The sequence below is a fragment of the Microtus pennsylvanicus genome, chromosome 1 (genome assembly GCF_037038515.1).
Source record: "Microtus pennsylvanicus isolate mMicPen1 chromosome 1, mMicPen1.hap1, whole genome shotgun sequence".
NCBI classification, from domain to species: domain Eukaryota; kingdom Metazoa; phylum Chordata; class Mammalia; order Rodentia; family Cricetidae; genus Microtus; species Microtus pennsylvanicus.
Window position 1 is genome coordinate 15766961 of NC_134579.1, and position 10805 is coordinate 15777765.

Genomic DNA, 10805 nt, shown 5'->3' on the forward strand with positions numbered 1-10805 from the left:
CACTCTATGTCTCCAACACAATTTCAGCTTGTACCTTTCAGTGTACAGGGAACCACTCAGACAGAGTGGTTTGGGGTTCCAAATTCCATAAATTTTAAATGAATCTAGTAAAAAAAAAAAAAGGTGGAGAGGTTTATAACTCCGTTTCTCATTGCCTCGACAATAAAAGCGCACGACCGGTGTGTACTTAAAACCGCACTCTATGGCACCAGCCTCCTAAGTCAAAGTGCTCCCTCCTCACTGAGGACTACTCCCCCAATGAAGCCAATTGTCCCTTATCTCTGGCCTTCCAATAAACTCAGAAATGCATTATCTGTTTCCTGTTGGGAGCTCAGACGGTGCTTTATTAACATATCATAGCCTTTAACAAACCCTTGTGGGTGAAGAAAAGGTACTAAAAAGAAAATCGCATTAAGGATAGTCAAGGGTTGCGATTTTTCAACTAGGAAGGCTAAACAGCAGCTCCCTGAAGTGGACCAACACACTCAGGCCCGAGAGCACCAGGATTAAGAGAACTGTCTATTTTAATGAATTATGTCAAGAAACACAGCGGCTTCCACCGCTTTGAAGAACACTGCAATACTTCGGTGGTGCACTTCAGAGGAGCTAGCGCTGGAGGGAGAGGAGCCAGCTGCCCTTGGGGACTGAGTTTGGGGAAAGTGGCCAGCTGCCCTCGGGGACTAGTTTTCCTCAGGTTAAGGGTAAGAAGCCAGGGAACCAACAAAAGAGGGGCCTTCCCAGAGAAACAGGACTGTGAGCATCAAGCTGGGAGATTTGTCCTTGGAACCTAGGTTTGTGGCTATCAGGTAGGAGAGCAATGGTTCTTAATGGCTTCCTGAAAGTCAGCTGGTAGCTATTTTCCCTTTCCAAAGACGGCATATTCTCGTGGAAAATGAAATTAGCTGTGTGACCTCAGGCAAGTGACTCTGGCAGCTCACAAACTGGGTTTCTGTAGCTATAAACTAGAGGAAATAATCTCTATGAGTCTCGGGGGTATTTGCAAGGATTAAAAGTGAAAAATGCATGTAAACTGGCCAGAACCGTGCCCGCTACAAAGCAGTAGCCTCCTGAGGATGAGTTCACTTCCTTTCCCTGCTCCTGCCCCTCCTCTTGAGGGCGGGAAGGGGGTCAAACAGCAAAAGGCATGTAGCAATACAAGTTCTGCGCATGCTAAGTTTTCACTCAGTCGTCTCTGCTCCTTCTAAAGCCACCAGTTTGAAATCCTGAGCAATATGTATTGACATGCAGCCGCAGAATCTCAGAACAGAAAATCACATCTGACCTCTCATGCCACGGATGTTGTTGCCCAGGGAGACAAAAGGACTTCCCTTTTAGCAGAATCCAATACTGATTTAGTAGATTACGTTAGAAAAAAAATGTAGAATGAAAAAGTACTATTTTTAATGCATTTTTTGCAAAAATCAAACCCGATCCTGCATGACCCTTTGTGTAAATGGTCATTTTGGTGAAATACTGCGAGGGTAATTAACTAATTTGGAGTTTTCTCATGTTTCTCAAGACTTTTCCTTCTTTTCCCCGCATATAAATCAACCTCTCTGTTACTAGATTACGGAAAACTCAAAATTCAGCAATCAAAAACTTAAACAATGGTTTTCCCCACCCAGTTGTCATCCACTCCTTAAAGGTCCCATCTCCTAGGTTGCAGGTGTCCTTCGGTGGGAGAGCACATACGTGCCTAACGTGCGCGAGGCTCTGGGTTTAATCCTCAACGACAACACAGAGACACACACACAAACACAGAGGAGAGGGCCGGAGGGAAGAGAGTATGAAGACAGAACCATCTTTCTCTATTTCCAGAGAAGTTCCACTTTGTGCCGCACTTCCAAATCTTAATATCTGATTCCAACAGTATAGTCCAGGTTCTTACCCACCTTATTAACAGTCCACATTACAAACTATATTATAATATTATTCTCACTTTAAGCTTAAATCGTGTATCTAAGCATAAATCCACCTCACCCTTGCAATGCTAAATTAGCATCTGACATTTTAATGCAATGCTATTTAATATGTTCACATGTTATGTCTAGATAAATTCAATAATTAAATGCTCATAACCACAGCAGTCAGCTTAACCAGCATATGCAATCATGAGTTTCCTCCCAACTCTTCTAAAGCTAATCACCACCATGCTCCCTTGTACCTTCAGAGCTGGTAAAGACCATGAAGGAAAACATTCAAAGCAAACTACTAACAATACAAGCTCCAAACTCCTTAGCTCCCGAGTTGCCCACAATCCTTTGCAGCCGATGGAAATTGCAGGTTTCCAAAGGAGTAACCCTGTCTATCATTAAACGGGCTTTCTTAACTAGAAGTCCAAAAGTGAGAGATTCCCTTCCACCGAAGCTCTCTGTAAACAGCAGCATTAGGCTCCTAGTCCCGGGTGGGAAACTCAGGTTGAGAACTTAAGGACCTAGCAGGCTCCTAAATTTAATGTTTCTTGAAACGCTGGACTAGCCACACAAAATTTAAGGCAAATAAAGGATATTTTTCCTTTCATCCTTAAAGGTCTTTTTGAAAAAAAAATATTTAAAAACCCACAAATCTAAAAAAATAAAACACCACAACAAAAGGTAGGTTTTAAGTTAGAGTTTTTCATTCCTAGTGTGGGAAGTGAGAAATCTGAGGGAAAGTGAACAAGGATACTTTGAAATTTCAAATGCAGCTATTGACTCTGATCAATGCTAATTCAATTTTCATATTTCTACACAAAACCCTTGGTTGAGCCCTGTCCCATTAACTGAAGGCCCAAGAAGAGGAAAGGCAGAGAGTAAGACGGGGGACCAGGCTGGATGGGGATGTCCCAATTACCTTTCCAGCCTTTGTTTCAATGGATGCTGCCACCCTGCTAGGCATTACCTCAACCAAAAATCAAACCAGGTGAATCATAACTTCTAATTATCCATCTGATTAGCTTCAAGAATAATCTGTCTTAAAAACTGACATAATATTAAAAGTATCTTCAGCCTACTAATGTAGATAATATGCTCTCCTTCAGGACAGAAGTAGCCTTTTTTCTTGCTCTCTGGGTTGCCAGCCTTCAGATTTGTGGCTCTCTATAGCTCCCCTAGAGTTCTAGGCTAATATCCCTAGCCTGATTCAAACTCCTAATATATAATTGTAAAATGGATCACAGTTTTGAAAATCCACTTCTATTCTCCGTTATATGAACCTATAGAAAAATTGTCTTGTTTAAGGCATAGTGATAATCAATAATACCACAAGTTTTAATGTTTTATCTGACATGACTGCAATAAAGTGCGGGGACTAATTAGAATGTCAGGGTCCATGAAACAGAATACATAGTAACAGCTACAAAACATGGCATGACCTTCTAGGAGTTTACATACCAGTTTTCCCGATGAAAAACGCATCTTACATACCCACAGCAACACACGAGTTTTGTCCAAAACAAACTCCAATCCAAGTTTGAGAATTTCTATACATCTAGTGTATATACAAATTGAATATTGAATATCAATGATGAAGAAGGAAAAGAAAAATGATGGGCATCTAAGCACACTGTTTGCAGGGGAACCCTGATGAGACTTTTGGTCTCTTTGCTGTCCACTCCTCTTGAATAATGAGACAGTCCCCTTAAACTTAGCCAGTTACACCAAGCCATCGCCACCACGGAGTCTGTTCAAAGATGTCCACCCCCCAAATCTCAGGACTCAGTTTCCCATGACTATAGAAATCTTATATAAAAAAAAAACCCAACCCAAATCTTAAAATGAAGAGATGAAAGAAAAGGGCATAATATTCACTTTCTCCAGAGTAAACTCTACCTCCTGGTTCTATTCCAGTACCCAATTTTGACCTTCCATTTCAGATACACTTAGGGAACATTTCAAAACTCTCTGTGAATCTGCACAAATGGAGAACTTGCCATTTCACTCCCTCAAACAATCACTGTTTATATAATATTGCTGGCCTCATAAAAGGGAATCCATTACCATCAGCAATTCACCGGCCCCGGTCAGCATCAGATACAAACACGGATGGGAAACAAGATCTCCCTCCTCCATTTACTTTTTCGGTCATTCCAACTTTTGCACAGATCCCAGTTGTGGGCCATGGGCCTGCTTCATCCTCTGACATGCCTGGTGGCTACCTTCCTCAGGTCCATCCTGGAGTTAGGTTTCTGCCTGTTGTTATGTAAATAGTAGTAAATGCACGTGCTCATCCCCTGGTTTCTGAAATGCTACAATTTCAGGAGCTCAATCCCAAACTGTTTAATTCAGACCCAACTCTGTCCATCCAGGAAGTTACCCTTCCACGCTCTGCTGAAAAGAGCTCAGCTCTTCAGCAGAAGTCAAGGTATTTTAAATGAAAGTATGCCTCCAGTGGGAAGACAGGGGCACACAGGGTTTTGCTAAGAGCAGCAAATACTTTTGCCTCAGTCACCATCCCTGTAAGAATAAGTCATTATGAGAAAGTACACAACCCATTCAGACTGTAGCAGTCCCCTGAAAGGGAAGGAGGAACAACCAGAGTAACCGGCAGCCTGCCACACATGGGGAAGAAAGCTCAGCAAATTAAAGCTGTTTTCATGGAGGAGAGGAAAATGGCTAGAGATGCGTGATTTGTTTATCCCGGAGAGGAGGGTGTGGGGGAAAAGGGAGGGAGAGAGAGTAGGGGCAGAGAAAGAAACTGACCCAGGCTTTAAAAACTGTTACGCAATCTAAATTTGAAAACATAAAAGGGACTCATGGTTTAAAACGAATGCCTTTTACTGATTCAAATTTAAATGTCTTAAATGTATTTTCAGTTGAATGATCTTGTAACTTCAAACATCAAAGTGTTATTGCTATTCTGGAAGATGTAAGTTGCTGACAATCCTTAGGTTTACAAATTAAAAAAAAAATCTAACACCTTTAACCTCATAGATCCTAAGCCACTCTGATTTAAAATGACCTCCAGGCCATGATCTTCTAGTCCTGGTTTGAGAGTAACTTCCTTTTCTCTCAACTATCCAGGGAGCCGAGGGTGGCGTGCCTATCCGGATCTCCCTATGTGTTCCATTAGAGTGACAAGCCAAGGATGGCGTGCCTATCCTGATCTCCCTATGTGTTCCACTAGATTGACATATTTTGCCTCATCTGTCACCCTTCTACGAAACTCGGCTTTCAGATAGGAGTTAATTCATTTTTAGTTGTCCTCAATGTTCTAAAATAGTGATGTTTGACAGAATTAATACAGTGCTCCAGTTCTCCCTGTTCAACTGATATTTAATTAAAGATCTTGGAGGCCATCTTTCAGGCTACACGTTTCAAGGAGGAACATTACTTCCTCCTTGGACAATGTGCTAAACCACATGGCAGAGGCTGCCTCCCAAAGGTCCCCTGTTCAACAGACTGCTTTGCTGCCTGTAAACCACCAGCAAGACAGACTATCACTCTGTCTCACGGTGACTGTATGCTCACATATCGGAACCCAAATTCAACCAATGCCTACTTCTCCCTGACCTTTTTCACTGTCTAGAACATTTGCAGCGGCAATACTCCTCCCTCTGTATCCTTACCATTGCTTTCATTTCCCTTGAACCTCAAAAGGCACTGAGAACACTTATTTCGCAATGTTTCTTGAATCTCTGAAAACACAGAAAAATCTAAGTCCGGGCCACCTGACAAGCAGCACAAGCTTAAAAAGCCTCCGTCCTAAACTTGTGAATTAATATCTTTGGAGCACAGCCCACTTGAGTTGATATGTCATAATTTTCTATTCTGGAGGTGGCGAGGATAATTTCAATTGGCACTCGCTGTCTACTACTTAAATAATTGTTCTCCTGGATGGCCTTTGGAAAGCCTGAAGTTCTCAATCATGTTTGGACTAAACAGCACCCATAAGGGACATGTCGAAGTAAGCAAACTCCAGGAGCCATAAACTAACAAACAGACTCTAGGTGGTGGTATAGGTTATTTTTTATCACAATGTTTTGCTCTTAAAACTGGAAAACTCAGAGGAGCCCTAGCCTCATCCACCAACACTTCCCCATGGCTAACTCACACTATTTCCAGATATCTCAGTAAGAAAAATTCAAGTTCAACAAAGTTTGGAAACAGACGAGTGGTTCGCAGTCTTCTCCTGGACTTTAAGCCTGACTTTCAACTATCCCAAAGGCACTGCACGGAACTCCCTGGCATAAAAGCAGCAACCAAACTGCCCTCCTTATTTACTTCTTGAATATGTTTTCCCCTTGCTCCCCCTGTACTTCTAAGGCTAAGTTGGGAAAGAATTCACCCCACCACAGTATAAAACAGGCTGGAGTTAAGTATCCAGTCCTAGAGGACACAGGTAATGCCTGCTGCACTAACTGATCGTCTTTCTTTGTCTATAGGAACTCAGTCCAAGCAGAGAAAGTGCCCATTGGTGTTGAAGCCAGGCTCCCTGAATCAATTAAACCCTATGGACATTTGCAAGTTGCTGGGCAAAACCAGGGCAACTCACTTGGAAGTGGGAGAGCATTTCAACACACTCCAGGCAGCAGCCACGTTTAGGGGCCACGCACATGAAGCACCGTTTGTTTAAAAAGTCGACTTACTTCACTGTCTCTTAGACAAAGGTGGCAAACTGATGATTAAACTCTGAATAATAGCATTGGGAAGATGCCGCCCACTTGCTAAGACCCATGATTCACTAATAACCACGTTCACTGTAATTCATAACTTTACAGAATGAATTACTGAAGCCCCTTGCTTTACAAAATCCAAGAAATACAAAGACTACATATCATTTATGCATATATAGGTGTATACAGACGCAGACAGACAGACATAGCAACCTTGTTTTACTTTTAGACAGTGTCTCTCTTCCTCTAAAAACACGGTTTTCCCTGTGTCACACTCATTTAGCAAACTCCAACCTCGTGCCACAAAAAATGAGCTAAAAGTTATTGCACCTCAGAACGTCGGGACTTTCCCCTAACTAAACTGAGCCATTAATTAAAAATACATATATATCTCAACATAAAATTACCTAACATTCTGTTCTTCGTTTACGACCGCCAGGATCCAATTAAATTACTGACATGATGGAAGGTAGAAACTCCTGGAATGCCTCAGAGATCAACATGTGTCAGACTCACAGCCTGTCCGCCTTTTAAACACCGTGGTTTCCTTTGTTCCTTCAGTCTGAACATCAACTCCTGATTAAAATTTGGAAACTACTTTGGGAAGAATGGGGGGGGGGGTCTGGGGAGTGTTTCCACGGAAGAGGGTTTCCTCAAACAACAATAGTAGTAAGGACGAGTGGCACGAGAGAAGAGCGTCTCCCAGGACTTCACCAGACTCACGCTAAATGCGAACCCAGCTCTCGGATGCTGGGGAAAAAAACCAGGTTGAGGCCTCGGGTGCAAGGGGCCTCGCCCTGCCACGGCAGGCGGGGACCTGGTGCCCAGCAGGCCGGGCCTGGGGCTCAGCGCTGTCCCTGTTCCGAGTCACTTTTCCCAGCCGGAATCGGCGAGCACCGCGCTGGGAGGCACCGGCAAGAGGCGGGGAGCAGCGCGGGAGCCACCGCGGGCACCGCTGGGCGGCAGGACCGAGCGGCACAGCAGCCAGCGCCCGGGGCTCAGGGCCAACAGGGGCAGCCGAGCGGGCTCGACCGGGGCCCCGCGACCCGGCCACCCGCGTGGGTCCCGGCGCAGAACACCCAGGGCTGCTGCGCCCCTCGCGCCACGGCTGGCACGGACGAGCCCACGGCTGGGAACTCTACAACTTGGCGGCCGCGCCGGCCGGGCCCGCGAGTTCCCGGGGAGACCCGGAGCCAAGCGCGGCGGCAGGCTGTCCCCGAGATCCGTGTCGCCGGCGCCCCCCGTGGGCCTCCCCGGCCTCCGCCGCCTCCACGGGCCGTGCACCCAGGCGTGCCCGGGCGGCTCGGCGTCCGTTCCGCCAGCTCCAACACGGAGCCCGGGCCGCGATCGCCACTCACCGAGGCCGCCGCGGCTCCGGGCCGCCGATCCGCGTCGCTCCCTCCTTCCCGGGTTAGCCGTGCCCTGCGGCCGCGCGAGGCCACGGGCGGTGCGCACGGGCGGGCTGGGGCCGGCTCGTCCTCCGCCTGCGCCGCGATCGCCGTCGCCTCCCGAGTTCGGGGCTCTGCTGCAATGTCTGCGAGGCTGACTTTGAGCGCCTCGCTCGCCGCCCGCCCGCCGCAGCCGCGCTCCTCCCTCCGCCGCCGAGTTCGCGGCGGCCGGGTCCCTCCCCTCGCTGCTCCACGCCATTCAGCTCTTCAGCCAAGTTTCTTAACCCTTTTCTGCCCCTCCCTCCCATTGTCACCCCGGCTGTTCGCGTACCCGGCGGCTCGCTGGAGCTGGGGAGCCTACCCAGCTCCTGCAGGCCTCCTCTCGGGTGCTCCGGGTGGGGTCCCCGGGGCCGCGCGGCCTTGAAGGCAGAGAGAGGACGCAGTTCGACCAGGAGAGAGGGGTGCCTTGCGCCCCGAACCGGAGCCCTGGCTTTCCGGCTCCGTCCAGCCGCCTGGACAGATTGTCCCTAGGGACCAGGCGATCGTCCATGTCACCCAGGCTTGGACAAGCGTTGGGGACACCGCAGGGGAATCAGGGAGTCCTAACCCTTCCCCAGGGGCTGGCACCTTAAGCGTCTCCCTTCCTCCCATTTCACCCCACAGCACGCGTTCTCTTGGTTCCCTTTTACCCACCCTCAATGTCCACCTCCTTGAAATCTGTGTCCCGCTTAAATTCCGGAAGCTACGGCGCTATAACTCTAGGTCATCTTGACCCCGTGCCCAGCACCTAGTAGGACCCAGTAATTAATGTGGCATGATTCCAAGCGGAAAACTGGGAAGGAGACCTGAGGAGTGCCCAGCTCAGCTCCCTAGACGGACGCAGGACCCAGGAAACCGGGTTTATCTTCAGCTGCTTTGTCCCTGCAAAGCAGGGTCTGCAGGCCAGTCTGCACCACCCCCAGGAAGGATCTGACCCAACAGGACTAGGAGATGGGCTGTCACTTCTTTAAGCAGCTCTGCTCGGTTCAGAGTCTCAATAAATAACAATTACATCACGAAGCCAGAGTGGCAGTGCAGCGAAACCTGAGTTTCCTGCAGTCTCGTCTTGCTGATCCCGCCTCTAAATTTGAGGGGGGCTACAGATTGGTGAAGCGAGAAAGTGGAGGGAGGAGAGAATAATACGAAACCATGATCTCGCCCTCTCGTGTTTTCCGCTTTATAATCTTCTCCTCTCCTCAGGCATCTTACTTGTGAAGACTCCTTCTGACGCTCCCCCAACCCCAGATGCCACCTTTCTTTTTCTCTTTAGTATCTCGCCATGAAAAGAAATACAAGCAGAGAGAGAGAGTGGTTGCAGAAGTTGGTTTTGTTTGACATAAAAAAAAAAAACACTAAAGTACATCTTAAGTTCACTCTGAACTCTAAACTACTCCCTGAATAAGACAATTTTGTGGATGAAGCTATCCGCTCTCATGCATTTTCGGTAGCATTTGGAAGCAGAGTTATTGATACACAAAGAAACCAAAATTTACCCAAGTAATCAAACTATAACCTTTGCTGTTATGTAATAGTTTCACAACTTTGCCGGGCGGTGGTGGTGCACTCCTTTAATCCCAGCACTTGGGAGGCAGAGGCAGGCGGATCTCTGTGAGTTCGAGACCAGCCTGGTCTACAAGAGCTAGTTCCAGGACAGGCTCCAAAACCACAGAGAAACCTTGTCTCGAAAAAAGCAATAAATAAATAAATAAATAAATAAATAAATAAATAAATAAATAAATAAATAAATAAAATTAAAAAATAGTTTCACAACTAATTATTTTTTTAGGTTTTTCAAATGAGTAAGGTCTGGAGTATTTTCTTAATCTTAAAAGTGACGGAAGTTTTTCAAATTAATTCTTAGTATAGTGATATCCTAGCACAGTCCTGAGCACACATTAGGAATATTTTGCTTAATGGTGATGGTTTATTTTAACATCCGTATCATCTCTTCCCATAATTCATCTATGCAATCTGTTGTATCCTAAACCTCATGTAACAGAATAGCATTTGTGTATGCCACAGTTCAAAATGTGCTTAAGGCAAATTAGCTAAGGCAGCAGATCTTTGGGATATCATTTATCCTGGACTGGAAAAAAGTAATATTTACAATGAAATGAACAGCATAATTGGATCTTCACACTTTTGATAAAAAAAATGTTTTAGATATTACACAAGGACTTTCTAAAATGTACTATAACTGTGTCTGTGTTCTTAAGCAATTTAATGGGCTTTATTTGACATTTTATTGAAAATTCAATGTCAGTCTCAAAAATCATCATTGTGGTAGATTGTAGTGGATTCAACAAGAGATTTCAGTTAGCCATAGTGATACCAGCCTATAATCCCAGTCATTGGGAGGAGGAGACAGAAAGTGGGAAGTTTGAGGCCAGCCAGGACTTTTTAGCAAGTTCGAGGACTAAGTTCCAAAATGAGAGATTCCGTTTTGTAGAACTAAGGACTTAGGATGAAGCAAAGAGCGATAGTACTTGACTATATGTGTAAAACACCTGCACGCACGCACGCGCGCACACACACACACACATACACACGGAATTCTGAGTTTGTGTTTTATTTCAGGTGTGTGTTACCAATCGGCAAACATTTTCCTCTCTTCTGATTGGCAATTTCCTCTCTGGAACAGACTAAGAATCCAGACAGCCTGTCACAATTAATATAAAGTTAAACTAAGTAATAGACTCTATGCAAGAGAGTAAGTAATGTCATGTACCACAGTGTCAGACCTAAGGACAGATATTGGAGTCTCTCAAATGACACTCTGAGAAGTG

The 10805-nt window shown here is 45.8% G+C and overlaps 1 protein-coding gene across 6 annotated transcripts in view; it reads right to left on the bottom strand.

Moving 5' to 3' along the window:
* Nrip1 (nuclear receptor interacting protein 1) overlaps positions 1-8181 on the bottom strand; it is an 85461-nt gene extending 77280 nt beyond the window's left edge. For all 6 annotated transcript variants that reach the window (XR_012908936.1, XM_075956906.1, XM_075956942.1 and 3 more), the window contains exon 1: positions 7951-8181. The gene's annotated coding sequence lies outside the window, so the exon portion shown is untranslated. The remainder of the gene's footprint in view (positions 1-7950) is intronic.
* Between the last annotated feature and the right edge of the window lie 2624 nt (positions 8182-10805).